The sequence below is a fragment of the Excalfactoria chinensis genome, chromosome 17 (assembly GCF_039878825.1).
Source record: "Excalfactoria chinensis isolate bCotChi1 chromosome 17, bCotChi1.hap2, whole genome shotgun sequence".
NCBI classification, from domain to species: Eukaryota; Metazoa; Chordata; class Aves; order Galliformes; family Phasianidae; genus Excalfactoria; species Excalfactoria chinensis.
Window position 1 is genome coordinate 8,975,738 of NC_092841.1, and position 16,293 is coordinate 8,992,030.

Consider the following 16,293-nt stretch of genomic DNA (forward strand, 5'->3'; position numbering starts at 1 on the left):
CCAGGAGCTCACCGTGCTGAGTTCTGCCTGCATCTCTATGGAGGAGCATCCTCCTGGTGATGCAAATAGCACCGAGTCTGGCTCCGGATGGGGACCGTGCTCACATGGTATTGCAAAGCCCCATCTCTGTGCTGCTCAGAGGGCAGATCCTGCAGCAGGACAGCGGGGCAGTGCCCACCTCCCCTCACACTGAATGGAAGGGGGGGATGTGGAATGGAAAGAGTTAATGCAGGAGGATTTTTACCCTGTGGCGTAAACACAACAGAATGCGTGTTTGCCTTCATTTGCATATCGAAATGTGTCCTAAAGGCCCTTCGTTTGGGAAAGTTCTGCTTTTTTACTCCGTCTTCCTATAGAAGGGAAGGAAATTATTCATAATTAAAAAGTAATAATAATGCGGAATGAAGGAGACCAGCTGTATAATACCCGGCACAAAAGGGGGAGCGTTGGGAATCTATTTTTACTGGTTTCCACGGCAACCGAGATTTTGTTTACAGTGATTTTCCTCCGGTGCTGCGAGGCTGTTCCCAATTTACATTCAGAAGGAGCTCTTTGCACGGGAGCCCATCGCTGGAGGGTGCTCTGGGCACGCGGGGAGGATGCTGGGGCTGAGGAAGGGCCCTGAAGCCAACACCGCTTCTGGTCTGCAAACTCCGGAGAGAAAGTGTGCATCACCTCTGCAGTGTAACTGGTGGAGCAGAGATGCTGATTGTTAGAGAGCTCTTTAATCTGGCAGGCGCGAGCGTTGCAGGATGCAGTAGCTGGAAATTGAGGCTCTCCTGATGGGGATGGGTTATTTTTTTAACGAGGGCTAATAGAGCGATGGAGCAATTTGCTGAGAGCTCATTGCGTTCCTTGGCGCTGGGTCTGTCCCTCTGTGGCTCCCTGGAGCAGGCATGGAGTGGTTGGAGTGAGCGGTGTTGATTGCTGCGGGAGCAGCTCTGCTCCCCAGGCAGGGCTGGGGGAGGGCTGTCCCGTGGGGCAGGTTGATCCTGGTCCATAGGGGGGTCTGCAGAGGGCACAGCTTCTCAATGGATGGATGTGGAGAGGGGCTGTCCTGCTCCATTGGGTCCCCTCTCCATCTCTCTATGGGGGTGGATGCTGAGTAGCTCTAACCCCATCCCTATCCTTGGGTACTTTTGAGATACATCCCTCGGGTTCCAGCTCTGTGCTGCCCATATCACCAGGAAGGACATCCCTTGGGAGCAGAACTCTGCTTGTTCACCTGGGGGTATCCTGGGCATCCAGGAGGTTGGGGGGGGGTTGCTTAATTACAGCCTTCTTTTCATAGACAGAAAGCAGAGCTGGGAGTGATGCTCCCCAGCAGCAGTGCTGAGCCTGAACCCCAGCAGCTGCATGGACACAGCCCCTTCCAGCTGCACAGCTCACCTAGGGACGTCTAGGGGTGCTGCCCTGGGAGCTCTCCTTGTGTGCACCAATAAAGGAAGGTTATTATCACCTATTCCAGCTAATTTTCTGTGGTTTGTAATGGCTTTGGGAAGCAGGTAATTGCAGTGATCGCATTACATGTGTAGGCATTAAAGGGAATTGAGGGGACTGTTTGTTAATTAGCTGTAGTTGTGTGGAACCTGAAACATATTAACCTTCATATAATCCCAAACTATTAGGGATGAAGAAGGGATTTAATGATGGGAGAAACAGCAAAACAAAAAGCAATTAGGGCTTTTTTTCCCAGCACTGCTGGTGCTCAGGTATGGGACAGAGCTGCAGGTAGCTCTGGCTCCTTGGGCAGCAGCACCCGTGGGGGTGGGGGGTGAAGGGTGGGGGTTCTGGTGCTGGCAGAGCTGCCTCCTCTGGGCTGCCACGCAGTGGTGTCTGTGCCCGAGCTGTGTGTAATGCTGCGGTGTTGGTGCTGCAGCGCTGCTCTGGCTGTGTGCAATATGAGGCCGGGTGTGCTGGTGGGACCAGCAAGTTCTGCCACAGCTCTGCAGGGCTTTGCACCCGAGCAGTGGGATGGGACTCCCTTCGTGGCAGTGCAGGAGAGCAGAAGCCCCCGGGCCGACGTGTGTGCAGCGGCGGGGTGGGGGGGAATATGACCACCCCCAACCCTGCGGGACAGAGGAGGGGGCTGCAGGGGGCCGTGCTGAGCCGCCCATTGGAGCTGCAGGGATGGATAAGTCCTGTTTCTATGGTAACTCCTCAGCATCACCTCCTTCCTCCCCGACGTCGGAGCCCGAGGCTGCTCCCCCCCGTGGCAAAGCCCTTCAGGTGCTCGGGGGGCTGCGGGAACGTCGGGTGGAGGCGGAGCGCTGGAGCTGCCCGGTGCGCTCCGGAGTTCCCGGTCCCGCATCCCACCGGGTCCACCCCCTCCCCGCAGGCGCAGCGCTGCCTTTCTCCATCTGCGCGCCGTGCTTCCGTGGCACCTCCTGCCCAAAGGAGTTTGTGGAGCCCCTGACAGCTCCGTGCTCCTGCCGGGAGCCCCGGTGCTTCACCACCAATCGTTAATATCCATCAGCATCGTGCAAACAAACTCCCCGCTCCATTTATTCCACCCAGCTCCAGATTTAATTAGGTTTTCCAGTTTTCCGCTTGTCCTGGGCCGATCACTCCTTAAAACAGTGGAGAATTAATTTGCACCTGCTGTCAGAAAGCGTCTCTCCCCAGTTAGAAAAATAATTAAGCCATCATCACACATCAGGGGTAATGAATCACTGCACTCCGCTCCCTTCACAGGTCGTTTGTTTCCTTCCACACTGGCAAAGAAGGTGTAAACTAAATGTGAGCAGCTGCCAAGTTATCCCGGTTCTCTCTCTGCCCAGTTTCATTGGCTTTTCCAGCTAAGTCGGGCCCTGGTGTGCTGGGATGGAAGTTGGTAGGAGGGAGGTGATGCTGCAGCAGCTCGTGCTGCATTTTTAGCTGTGTGCAAACCTGGAGAGCTGCAAAGTGTGTGGCCAGCAGGTTTGCGCAGTGGCTGCGTTGGGGCAACTCCTCGTTCCTTGCATGTGATAAAACATGTTGCAGTTGTTGAGCCTGGATACGTGGTAGTGCCGGGGAGAAAGTGCTACGAGTGATGTTTAGGGGGAGGATGCAGCGAGTGTCACTGTGTTTGCACAGCGTGTGGTGTTTACTGACTTTGGTTTAGGTGAGCTCCTGGGTTTGGGGTCAGCTGTGGCTGATGGGAGCTGCTGGAACCGATGTGCTCTGCAGTGCAGGGGGGGTCTGCTTCCATGGTTGAATGAGCGCTTATGGAACCATCTCCAGGACCTCCACCCCACCTCCCTTCCTCTGCTACTTTGCGCTTTTCACCTTTCAGTCCATGGCACGAACCTGTTCCATGTCTGTGTGCACGGAGCGGCCATGGTGGGATGGCTGTGGCCCAGTGAGGGGAGAGCAGCACCTGGGGCAGCCACCGCCCTGCTTCTTACAGGAGCTGTGCTATTCATTCCTGTCTGCGGCAGATGCATTGTTAGCTCTTCCTGAGGGTAACTGCATGCACCAGGGCGTGCGGTGCCTTTGCACTGGTGCAGAGTGCTGGGGAAGGCACAGCAGCTCCTCTGCTGTGGGCGAAGTGAATGGAGATGAAATGCTTTCCTTGCCTTTGCTGATTTGTGCTCACACCTGCTCACATGAAAGCCCAGTGCCCACTTCAGTGCCAGCTGATTAAATTAAAGTCCTAGTGAGTTTGAATAATTTTCCCTGTGAAATGTGGCAGATGGCCTCCATTAGGCGTCTGCTCCCAGCATCTGCCAGGATGTGATCAACCCCTCTTTGGAAAATGCACAAAAGGGAATGGAACAGGAGAGACCCGGGAGTGGGCGCCCGTCCCTCCATCCGCGAAGAGGGAATGAAGGGAATGACATATTCTCTTTGGAAACAACCAACGTCCTGAGGAGAGGCGTCCCTCAGCTCACCCTTTGCCATGCAGATGGCTGCAGGAGGGACAGGGACAATAGTGCTGGCCCCGCAGCTCAGCTCAGCATCAAGGTAGGCAGGACCCTAAAAGCAGGGTGCGCTCTCACGCCGCTCAGTGTTGCAGAAGGCATCTGGCACCGCGCGGTTATCTGGGCTGTCCTTCTGCCACGCAATCTGTTCGCGCAGGGGATGGGACGTGGGGGACGGGGAGCTTTGTGGGGCGTCCCGTCGTCCGGTGCTCCACCGTGATCCGCGGGGCGGGGACGTGGCACCGGGACCCCCCTCCAACACTCACACGCTGCGGGGTTATGCGGGGAGAAGCGCGAATGCGGAGCGCGGAGCGCCGCGGGGTGCGCGCGGCTGTGCCCGGCGGTGGGGCCGCATTGCCGGCAGGTGGCAGCTGCAGCCCGTGGAGACACGCGGAGCTGGGGGTGGTGATGGTGGTGAGGCTCGGAAATCCCGGCGGCCCCGCAGCGCTGAGATCCCCCGGGAGCGTCGGGTGCGAACCCACAGCATCCCACGCTGCTGAAGTCGCGGGGTCCGTTTCTGTGCCCCGCGTGGGATCGCTGCGTGCTGGAGGATGGGGGAGATGGGGTGCACCTGCAGTGAGCCCGTAGGAAGGTGCGCTGCTGAACTGCAGATCGATCCAAATTAAGATGGTTTCCGTGGAAAACAGCTTAATAAAGTGAAAAGGCAATAAAGCTGTGCTCAGGCGGCTGTGGCTGCTGCTGCAGGGTTGGAGCTGACTAGGCAGGCTGCAACCTCGGGTTGGCAGGGATTGGAAGAAGGGCTGCGTGCATGTGGTGTCCCCACAGCGCTGCTGGGAGAAAGCACGGCTCCATTTGGCTGCTGGTAAATGCAGTGGAAGTTGCAAATGGAAACCCATGCCCTGCCCCGGAGACCTTGCAATGGGATTACTGCTATAGCTGTGTTTGGGAGCGTTGTTGGAGGTTACTCAGCGTGCTGCCGGGGCTGGGAGGAGGCTGCAAGTGGAAGATGAGCCAAGAGATCTGCATGTTCAGTGCACACTGAGCACATGCAGCAGGGCAGGGGGTGAGCTCCTGTCCTGTGAACCACATTCCTGCAGCCACAGGGCCTTACAGCATCCCCCTGCTGCTGTGTGTGTGCCCTTGGTACGGATAGGTGTTCTCCTTCACTTGCTCATTTAGCCAGTGTCGCGTTGTTTTAATTAAATTAGCATCTTCTAATACATTTTGTCCCACCATCACAGCTTAATGTTCCTCTCCAGCTGCAGGGAGCTGGGAACAACTCCGGTGCCTGCGGTGTGCACAGCTCTGCTGGTGTGGGGTTGCTGCAGGGACTGGTGCCAGTGGATGCAGGATTTGCCCTTGTTGGATGCTGGGACTGGGGCTTCATCAACCTCCTGCAGCTCTCTGGGCTCTGGTAGAATAGGGGGAGAGCTCCATCCATGTCTGTAACAGTACAGCTGGGGGGAGAAAAGGGCGCTGAGAAGCACGTGTTTCCCTGGTTCGTTGCAGGGAGGCAGATGGAGGAGGGCTCTGGTGGTCACCGTGTGCTGGTGGAGTGCAGCAAACACCTTCATTGTTAGTCGGGGCTTGTCGGCTGGAGCGCAGGAGCGCCGGATAAAGTGTTCCAGTGAAGAAGATAATTGAAAATCAAAAAAGACTTTGTTAATTTGATTAGGCAGAGCCGGAGTTGAATTGTTCTTCATCAAAAGAGATTTAATTTTGACATGCAATTAAATCCTTCTGCTGTACTGGTGCCCCGCTCGTTCCCAGCAAAAGGGCAAACGGGGCGGGGGGGACTTCACAGGACTGCGATGAGACGTGCTGGGAGGGGGGGGACGGGAAGGAGCTGTGCAGGCAGCTGCAAGGAGCGCTCTCGTGGTGAGCATCACTCCCTGAGCACTGAGTTCGGGTGGTGTCTGCACAGCGCTGATGGTCTTAATGCAGGAGGCAGCCCTGTGTCCCGGCTCTGAGAGCAGGTTTGCCTTAAAGCAGGGCAGTTTTTATCCCCCCCACTGCACTTGTGCACCCTGATATTCCTTTCTGCTCGCTGTGTGTATTGCAGGGGATGATCACTGCTTGATATAAGCAGAGGTGCCATCGTCTGTCCTCACGCTGCAGGATGTGGCTGGGTGGAAGCCCTGAGGTTGGGAATTTAGAGCTGGTAGAAGAGAAGGAACACAGCAGGATGTGCCCAAAGTGCAGGTGGAACCAGCTCTCCTGCCCCAGGGAGCCCTGCCGTGGCCTCTCCTCCCTCCCTTCACCGTTCCTGTTGCCATCTCTTTGTTCCTTGCCTTGCCATCTGCCTGGCTCGCCTTCAGACCTGCTGCAGCTTTTGCTCTGTGTGCCCATATTTCCTGCTGTTCCCTGCACTGCCCTTCCCAGCTCCATCCCATTAACTGTGCTCCCAGCTCTCCCACCCCGAGGCTGCCCACATCTTCTGGCTCTCCCTCTCACTCTTCTTGGCAGGGCAAGTTCTCCTTTGGGTTCCTTGCTGTGCTCCACATGGCAGTGCCCGGTGCCTATGCAGATGGCAGTGAGGGGATGGAGACCCACCAGTGCTGGGAGGCAATAGGGCAAGGTGGAGCACAGCCGGCATAGCACATCCCTTTGGGTGCGTGGGGCAGAGTGTGCTCCCACTCTGGTGATGCTGCAGAGCACATTTCCACCCGAGGCAATGGGAGTCCTCCTGGTGGCTCCCTGGGGCTGTAAGGGTGAATGAGGAGTTAACCCACCAGCTGCTCTTTGCTCTCATTGGATTCTCCTTCTGCACCTGCGTGGGTTTTTTCTGAGCAGCAGGAAAGGTGTGAAAGCGTGAATCCCTGCGCTGCCTGGTCTCTTGAGCCATCGCTGACATATTTTGCAGCTCAGGCTGTTCTAATTGCCTTTGAAAAATGCAAACCGAGAGCCAGGAACGCTGCGTGAGGGCACAGAAACACAGCTGCCTATGGCAGCACGGGTGCCTGTTGGAGCTGAGGACGATGGGAGGATCCACCTGGGCTGTGCCAGGGATGCTGCGTGCTGGGATGGCACAAGGAGCCCCATGAGGGACAAGCGCTGCGTGGAGGGGCTGGCAGGCTGGGGCCGAGCCTGTGTGCTCTGTGCACAGCAGCAGTGCTAGCAGTGTTGGTGCAAAAGGGGCTTAGGTGCCTCTTGCCCATTGCTTCCGCAAGGCTGGGCTGTTCAGCAGCAAAAACCTGAGCTAAGTTTGCATCTCTTTGCATCCCCGTCCTGGCAAGCAGTGGCCCCACTTCAGGGAGAAGGAGCTGCAGAGCCAGTGCAGCTGTAGATAAAACCAGCACAGGTGGGTGCTCGACCCTGCAGACCCCACAGGATGGTCCTGCAGAGCAGCTTCAGAGCAGCACTGTGACTGCTGAGCTCCAGGCTCAGCTCTGCGCCGCGTTTACCACCATCTTGGCTTGTTGCCTTATTTGTTCTCCTCTAATTGAGCAAATGCGCTGTAGGCAGCGAAGCTAGGCCAGCATTGACTTTATTAGGGGAGAGCATCAATACAGCACCGCATGTTAGGAGGCTCAGCCTAACGCTGTCAGACTGCTGGAGTTTTAAAGTTGCACTTTATTCATGATGTTTTGATTTCTTGTGCTCTGGGGACTCCGACGTTGATAGATTGTGATGCGGTACCAGAACAATATAATATACGAGAGCAGCTTTACTTCCAAAACAGGCATTTGCCACGAGAGCCCAACATTTTCTTGGATTTTCTTCTTTTTCTTTCTTTCTTTTTTTTTTTTCCTTTGAGGGTGAGAAATGATGGCATAAAGAAATCCTAAGCTTTGCGCAGTTCCATCATCCAGAATTAGCAACCAGAAAGTCGGTGTTAGTGCTGACTGGGAGGCTGCTGGATGCTGTTATGCCAAGCTAATTTCTGCCTTCTTTCTGCTGCTGCAGCAGCCCTGGCAGGAGCTGTTCTCACTCCAGAAGTCAGTTTCAACACAAGCAGGTTCCTGCTGCTGCCAGCAACTGAGTGCTGCTCTTGCAAGTGAGCATCCGCTGTGCTGTGCTCCCCTCAGGGTCCCTGTGCTGCCGCACTGGGAGCTTGGGTTGCAGCTTCAGCATGTTCTGAACTGCTCTCTGGCTTTGGAAATGGGAACCCCCCTCCTCCAAGGAGCTGCAGCTGCTGAGCTGAGTGCTGTGGGGAGGGAGTGCTGCAGCTTTGGGATCCTGCTGCCTCCCATGCTGCGCATCCAGCCTTGCAAGGTGGGGTTTGGGATCTGAGCGTTGTGGCTGTGGGGCACCATGGATGTGTCAGAACAGCACTGTACACCACCTCGTTCTTGGAAGTGTCTGATCCATTCTTGCTAAAACTTCCCTCAAAATTTCAGCCCGAGGCAGGTGCTCCATGTGGGAAATATTGGAGCAAGCTGACTTATAGTGTGTGAAGCTACAGGCGAGGGATAATAGGGTCTCTTAAAGCGCTGGGGACTGCGGTAACGCTGTACTCCATAAAGCCTGGAGCAGCCCAGGGCTGAGCCACCTGCACTCTGCTGCAAGCAGGCATGGTGTGGCCCTGCTGGGTCACACTGTGCTCCCCGTGGGGTGACCCATGTGTGATGGGGCACTGGCAGCCCGCAGTGTGCTCCCAGCCAGACCTCCACCCTGGTTGTGCAGAGGAACCTGGCTAGAAGTGATCCCCGGGGTTGGTGCTGGTTCAGTCTTGGTCTGCATCTGCATCATTGACCTGTATGAAAGGATGGAGTGCACCCTCCACAAGTTTGCTGATGGAAGAGTGGCTGACACCCCAGAAGGCTGTGCTGCCATTCAGCAAGAGCTGGGCAGGCTGAGAGTTGAGTCGAGAGGAACCCGATGAGGTTCAACCAGGGCGAGTGTGGAGTCCTACACCTGGGGAGGAATAACTGCATGCATCAGTACAGGTTGGGGGCTGAGCTGCTGGAAAGGAGCTCTACAAAGAGGAAACTGGGGGTCCTGGTGGCCAACAGTTGACCAGTGGTTGACCAACAGTTGGCCAACGGTTGACCATGAGCCTGCAGTGTGCCCTGTGGTCACGTAGACCAATGGTTCCATTGCAGTGAGAGTGGCCAGCAGGGCTGGGAGGTGCTCCCCTCTGCTCTGCCCTAGAGAGGGCACATCTGGAGCACTGACCACCATGCTGGGCTCCCCAGTTCCAGGTAGAACTGCTGCAGAGCCCATCAGAGGGTGCAGAGATGGTGGGGCCTGGAGCATCTCCCATAAGAAGAAAGGCTGAGAGCCCTGGGGCTGTTCTCATGGGGAAGAGGAGGCTGAGAGGGATCTGATCTGAGGCAAAGCAGATGCGGTATTTACAGAGAGGCACGGGGAGTCTCTGCGGAGAGCCAGCACCGCTTGCATATTAAAACAGAAATTGCAATTAACAACAAAAAAGGGGCATTTTTATAACATTTTTTTATTGAAGTCTTAATGAACAAATAAAGAAGCAGCAGAGCAATCTGCGGATGCACTTATGAGATAGAAAGCCGACTGAATCGAGATGAAGCAGCGAGAAAACTTGGCCCTTATTTCCTGCTAGATAAGGAAAACGGAACAGCAAGGAGAGGAGAGGAGCACAGCAGCTCCAGTGAGATTTGTGCAGTATATTCCCCGGGATGACTGACGATACTCCGGCTCATTTTTATCTCTGATTGCTTCTCCTTCTCTTCAGTGGAATATCACTAGTTTGTCTGGGCTGTTAATAATTAAACACCAAGGAATGATGGCCCGAGCAGTCCTCTCCGATGAGCGTTTGTGATTGTTTTAAAGCGCGCGGCGTCGGGTTTTAGTGCCTCTTTGATAGAATTCTGCTCCTTTCCAACTGCTGACACCACTAACCCTATAAATTAACAGATGATGGAGGGAAATCTCCCGGCTGCTTCTGTTGGTTTTATAGTTTGATTTGTTAATAGGAGTTTTGGGTTACAGCCAGGCGTTCCTTAACTGGTGAAGGGAAGGCTTTGCCCACGGTGCAGCACCGACGCCGGGTCCTCATGCTCTCCATGTGCCGCCATCCTGGGATGCTCAGCACCTCCTGGGGGATGCTGCCTGGTGCTGGGGTTGCTTGCAATGGGGCTTTGCTTGCAGCAGGAGGTTGCTTGCAATGGGGCTTTGCTTGCAGCAGGGGGTTGCTTGCAATAAAGGTTTGCTTGCAGCAGGGGGTTGCTTGCAATGAGGCTTTGCTTGCAATGCTTAGTGCCCGTCCTGCTGCTGCCTCGCTGCTGTAGCGCAGCTGAAGTTTTCATTTATTCTGGAGGGAAAAAGCGTTTGCATCTTCCCAACCAACGTGAACCCAAATACAAATAAATTTCTCTCAAAGTGCAGTCGTTGGAGAAAACCAAAGGCCGTTCGTCAGGCTGACATCAGAGGAGCCGCGCTCGCTCTGACAAGCAGCACAGGCTCATGTTTTATTCACCAGCCCTGAAAAATACCTTCCCGAAGAGGGGGCCCATAAATAAACCAGCGTGATGAATATTACACGGGATAAAAACTGATAAAGCAAGAGCCCCAGACACAGTGAGGTTGGGGAAGCACGTGGCTGTTGTCACCTGTGATCCTGCATGGTGCTCTGGGAGCAGGGGAAAGCATCATAGGGGGAATGGGCTGAGCCCAGCACTGCTCACCTGCACACCTGTGTCTGTATGGGTGGGGGTGAGTGGGACTGGGGCAGCCATCCCCATGTGTTTTACTGAGGGTTTGCAGAGCGCTCACCGTGCAGCATCAGGCTCCTGCTGGCTTCGTCCACCTTGAACATTCAGGAACGTTTGCCTTTCCTTCTCTCTACCCAATTTAAGCTCCCAGGGCAGCTGTGTCTTTGTGATGGTGTCCCTGTGTCTCTGAACAGTGAGCTGCAAGGAAACAAGGAGCACTGCATTCCAAAGCAGGAGGAAGTTTGCACAGATGGATGCTCTGCAATCCCACATTCAGCAAATTCTGTGTGCAGATCCTTTTGGAGAAGTTCCTTTGCTCTCCATCCCGGAGCATCCCCGGCCCCACACCTCCCCTTTGCAGGAGGCAGGCCTTGAAATGAGAGCACTTTGCTTTTTATTGCATGGTTTGATTGCTGCCTGATGGTCTGATCCACCACGATCAGCACCAAAGCATCCATGGTGGGTGCAGCTCTGGGGCCACAGAGCAGCCCCACGGGTGGAGCATGGAAGGGTTAATGAAGGGAGCTCTGTGCAAAGTGGTTGGAGTGTATGGGGTGGCCATGGAACAGCATCAGCTGTAATGCTTATGGCATGAGTGAGGTGCAGGCATTGCTGCTGCCTCTCCCAGGCTCCAGCCAGGAAGGCTTCATGGTGCCCTCCGGTGCTTCTTGTTGTTGTGAATCCTGGGCTCTATCAAAGCTTAATCAAGGTGATGGCAATAATGAGGCTGGCAGGGCTGGGAGCTCAGCTGCAGAGGGCCCAGCACTGTGGATGTAGGGAAGCACCCCCATCTCCAGGGAGGGTGAGAGCAGTGGGGGTTCTGGTGCCACTGACACCTCCCTAGTGTCTGCATAGTGGGGCCAGCCCTGCTCCCCACCCCCACCCACTGCCAGCAGTGTATTAAAAAAACATAATTGATTTTCCTTCCTGCCAGTGCTTAACCCGGACTTTCCCGCTGCAGCAGCAGAGGGCCCTGATTACAATATCTCTGAAGAGGGCACCGTGAGTTATAGTAATGGACACTCTCCTGCCTGTCTGTGCCGCCCATAAATCTCTCCCCTCCTGGAAGTGCAGATGGTCCATAACCGTCCATCATCCCGAGCGAGCGCCGGACAGCCCGGGGTGGGCTGCTCCTCTGAGGCCACGTTTCTGCAAGCTCAACGGAACTGCAGCTCGGCGTGAGCTCTCAGTAATGGAGCACGAGCTGCTCCACCGCCAGCTGTGATTTAGGGGGGAACGGGCAGTAAATATCCCGCGGGCTGTGGTGGGAGGGATGGCACTGTGGCTGCTTCGGCGCAGCGGTGCTCGCTCCTGGTGCGGCTGCGTGGCCATCTCTGGGCCACGTATGTTGTGTGACCTCCTTGTGTGGTTGCTCTCACTGTCCCCACAGGGTCCCTGCTCTGTCCCCTGCACCCATCCCTGCAGGACCTGTTCGCTCTTGTTCCAAATGTGCAAACTTTCCCCCCAGGAGCTGCCCTGGAGGGATTGCAGAGCTCTGAGCTGCCTTCTGTTGGCACGGCCCCACTTTACCGAGTGCCCTTATTTACGAGCATCCCTCTGGCACTGCCTTTAAGCACTTCCATTATGATTTTTGCATCGTGCTTACTGTGAGCCCAGGCCCTCTGAGACCCCGACGTGGCAGCAGCGGCAGCTCTGGAAGCACTGGGCTCACTCAAATTGGGTTGGAGCTCTCGCTGCGGCCATGGTGGGGTCTATTTCCCTGAGTAATGACCTGGAATTGGATCATGCTGCGTTTATTAGATAGTGAGAGGTGTTCAGGATCAAAGCAAAACAGGCTGAGCACCACAGAACTGGAGGAGAGGAGCCTTTCTCTGGCAAACAAACAAACAACCCAGCAGCCCGGGAAGGGTCCTGTGCTCCTGATGGCAGAGCTGCTGCCATGCTCCAGCAGGAAATCTGTGGGTCAATGTCACCTGGCCTATGGGCAGGGCTGTGGGGCTGAAGGCATTGAGCTGGTGGCTGAATCCAGGGCTCAATGCTTTGGCAGCCCCGGGGTTCCTCAGTGGGGGCATGGCAGCCCCGTGCCCACCTGTGCTGGGGCTGCTGAGGGCAGCGTGGGGCAGGGAGAGCAATTGCAGCAGTAATTAATGGCTGTGCTGGAGGGAGCTGACAGCTCACTGAGCCTGCAGTGCTATGAGCAGCTGGATGCTGCGCTCCCAATGAGTTGCTCCATGGGCTGCTGGGGCCAGGGGCAAACCCTGACAGGCTCTGCATGTCAGTAGGCCCCCAATGTGCCCCTACCCTGTGCCCTGCAGAGCCATCCCCGCAGTGAGGAGGGACTGGTGCTGCTTTGCAGATTCAGGAGCCATCAGCTGGGTTTATTAAGCTAATAAAACAATGTTAAGTATCCGCACACTGGAGCCCCCTGAGGTCTCTTTATGTGCAGAGAGGACCCGAGGGATCCCTGCGCCTCCGAACTGATGATTGCTCTGTCACACTAATAGATAGCAGAGCAGGTAGCACTGCGCCAGGCACTGCTCCTCCACCAGTGCCCTCAGCTGGACCCCATCTGCTCTTTGAACCAGCACCCATGCAGCCCCAGTGCAGCACTCAGCTCTGTGGGGTGGCAGTGCCACCTCCGTGCACGCAGCAGTGCTGTGCTGTGCTGCACCCAGTGGGCAGAGCATCACCTCACCCAGCCCCCGGCGTCCCCTTGCTGCACGGTGGTGTAGGGCGATGCACTGGCAGCATGCAAAGCAGCCGCGTATAATAGATAATAATTAATAGACTGCTCCAGCGGCTAGCTAGGTAAGTAGATAAATAATTTTAATTATCCTTGGGGAGGCTGTAAATTCGCACACAGCCCTTTATTAAACTCTCTGTTTACAACAGTCATTTATATTGTGTGTCATTTTGCATAAAACCCCCTTGGGGCTGAATTGCGCTGTGTAATAATGGCTCTGTTATTAGCAGTGCCTCTGCCCAGAACTGTGGGGCTCCAGCCACGTGCCAGTGGCCCTGGTGGCATGATGGGGCCGAGGGAGCCAACAGGACCAGGAGGTTCCCAGGACCCCTCCGGCTCCTTCCCAATGGTGTTTGTGCCTTTATGCTGATGGCACGGTGGGGTTCTGTTTGTTTTCTTTTGTACCTCCCCCCCACCCTCCATTTATTCGCACGAGTCTCTCCAAAGAGCCATAAATTCCGAGCGGTGAAATCCCGCTGCGTCAGCAGGCTGAGAAATGAATTGATATTAAACGTGACAAAAGTCTCTCTCGTTCACCCCGGCCACTTTTTTGCTTCCCTCCCTGAAGACGTCATTGAGAAATGGAGGGATGGTGGTTGCCATCACCCTTGCCTGGAGCAGCACTGTGCTGCCTAGCGCCAGGATCTCATTAATTAGGGATTAGTTACCAATAATTGCTCTCCAATGCGCTCTGTGACCTCAATGGTTTTTAGTGCCACTTCTGGCAGTGGCTCTGCCCGGTTCTGGGTACCTTTAGGATCAATTTCTGGGTACCTTTAGGATCACTTTCTGGGCACAGTGCGCGTTAAACCCACTCTGCATTCTGCACGGTGTGTTTGCAGCACTGATGCTCTGCACCCAAACCTGGTGCTGGGGATGGAGCACAGCTCAGGAAGCTCAGGTGCCATCCTTGTGGGCTGGAACCTCATTTTTTGGTGCGTGGCAATGTGCATCCGCTCTCCTGAGTGCCGACTCCAGCGTGTGTGAGAAGTAACTCCACAGCTGCCATCAAATATAGTTTAATATCTCCTTTTCTGTGTCTCCAGGCAGTGGGGAGGGGATGTGGGCAGCCCATGCTCAGCACTGGGGCTGTGGTGCAGCGTGTGCCCCCCACACGGAGCATTCCCTGCTGCGAGGTCGGGGTTATTCGTTATTTTTAGCAATCGATGTTATTGATGCCGTGTGAGCTGGAGGAAGCCACTGGAGGGCTGTTCTTCCAACTCATTACATTTAGAGCTGAACTATCCCCCTTTTATATAAATCCTGACACATAAAGATAAAATACATTGCTTTCTGTTGAGCCGCAGCCCGGACACGAGGATGGGTTGGTGCTGAGTCAGGGCAGCCCCGTGTGCACGTGGCCATGGGGAGGGGTCCTCCGGGGGGGGCAGGGGCGTTGAGCATCACACTGGGGGCTGCATCGCTCCCAGGGGCTGAAGGATTCAGCCAAGCCTCCCAGTGTGGGGCTCTGCCCTGCTCCCTGCCAACCCAGGAGCATTGGCCCCACATCCTGGTGTCGGGGACTCCCCCCGCCGCCCCCAGACCCGGTGCTGCCAGAGGGGCTCCCGTGCATCGTGCTGCTGCCTCATTAGCATTACTGCTTGGCCAATCTCCGTGATTAATGTGCTGACTTGAGCAGAGAACCTCGGTGCTGAGATGAAATGTAAACCCCGCGCTCCTTGCAGCACGGTCTCGCTCACCCGATGGAATCTCAATCCCTGCGGAGGGGATCGATGCTAACCCGCTTACTGCCCGTGCTGTGCCCGCTGGGGGTGCTTTAGGGTCAGGAGGGTCCCCCCAGGGCTGCCCCCACATGACATGAGGGCACAGAGTGTCCGTGAGTCTGTCTGCAGCGTGGCACTCAGCTGTCCCCAGCGCAGCAAGATGGGTCACAAAGGAGAGAGCCCCCCCCAGCATTTCCACTACATCAGCCTAGGGCTTGAGTGGAGCCCGGACCCGCTTGAGAGGGCTCTTACCATTTACCTTTGTAGTTTTTCATTTAGAGAGCAAGAACACAGAACCCAAACCTCTTTTTAAAGCAACGCATCAGCGCATCCCTTCGGGGTAAAGCACTCTCACACCAAGGTTTTCCTGCACTCTCTCTGTCCTCAGTGCCTCCGTTCTGCACTTTCAGAGCTCTTTGCCCCCCGGCCATTCCCTCTGCGCTCAGGATTTGTTTCTTTAAAAATAACAACAATAAAAAACGACCGGTTTTACTGTTGTTCCCAATTGACGTTACGGTAGATCTGTATTGATGCAAAAAGCCCACCCCACTCCAGCTCACCCCTGCTGTGCTCCATGCCATCCCCCTCCCTCCATCTCCTACCTGCAGCCTGGTGATGCTGAGCACCCTGCAGCCACAGCTCCATGTATCCCCAGACCCCGCTGGGCTCCTCAGTGCTGTCCTCTTGCTGTCACCCCTCGGAGCAGAGCTGTGGGCTGTGCTGTGTCCCATCTGCTCTCAGCAAGGAGGGAGAGCTCAGGTTAATTTACGGTGTGCGAGGGAACCGGGGATGGGAATAGCGTCTGCCCTCTAAATAAGTCATGAAGCAGGATCCCAACAGCACAATTAGAACCCTCCGTTAATGATTATTTATGGGGCTGGGAATGCTTATTTAACCTGACTATATTAAATATTAAACCAAATTATAATATTTATAACCATATTTCCAACAAAAGGGAGTGGTGCGCACTGGGGCAGGGCTGTGCAAGCAGGTGGGGCTGCACCCAATCCAAGGGTACCTGTGACTGGAGTCCTGCAAAGGTTCAATGCTGTTTTGACCACTAACAGTATTTCAGGTGTGCAATCTAAAGTAATGACAGGGCTAATCAAATCTCAGGCATAAGCTGTGGCTTGTGGGGTCAGGAGGGAATGCACCACACCTTGCACAGGGGTGCTTAATTGCTTTTGTCTTCCCCTGAATCAAAGCAGACAGCTGGGCCGGGTTGACCTGGGGCTGTGCTCAGGGCTCACAACTGTGTGCCTGCTGGAATTCAGTTGCTTTTCAGCATTGCCACAGCTTCTGTTCTGCTTGCCCCAGCAAACGTGGGAGGTGAGTGAAAAAACCCTCCAAGTTCCCAAAGCTGGTGTGAT

At 55.3% G+C, this 16,293-nt stretch overlaps 1 protein-coding gene across 19 annotated transcripts in view; it reads left to right on the top strand.

The window, feature by feature from the left end:
• Window positions 1-16,293, top strand: part of RBFOX3 (RNA binding fox-1 homolog 3) — a 108,258-nt gene that overhangs the window by 59,910 nt on the left and 32,055 nt on the right. The window lies entirely within an intron of this gene.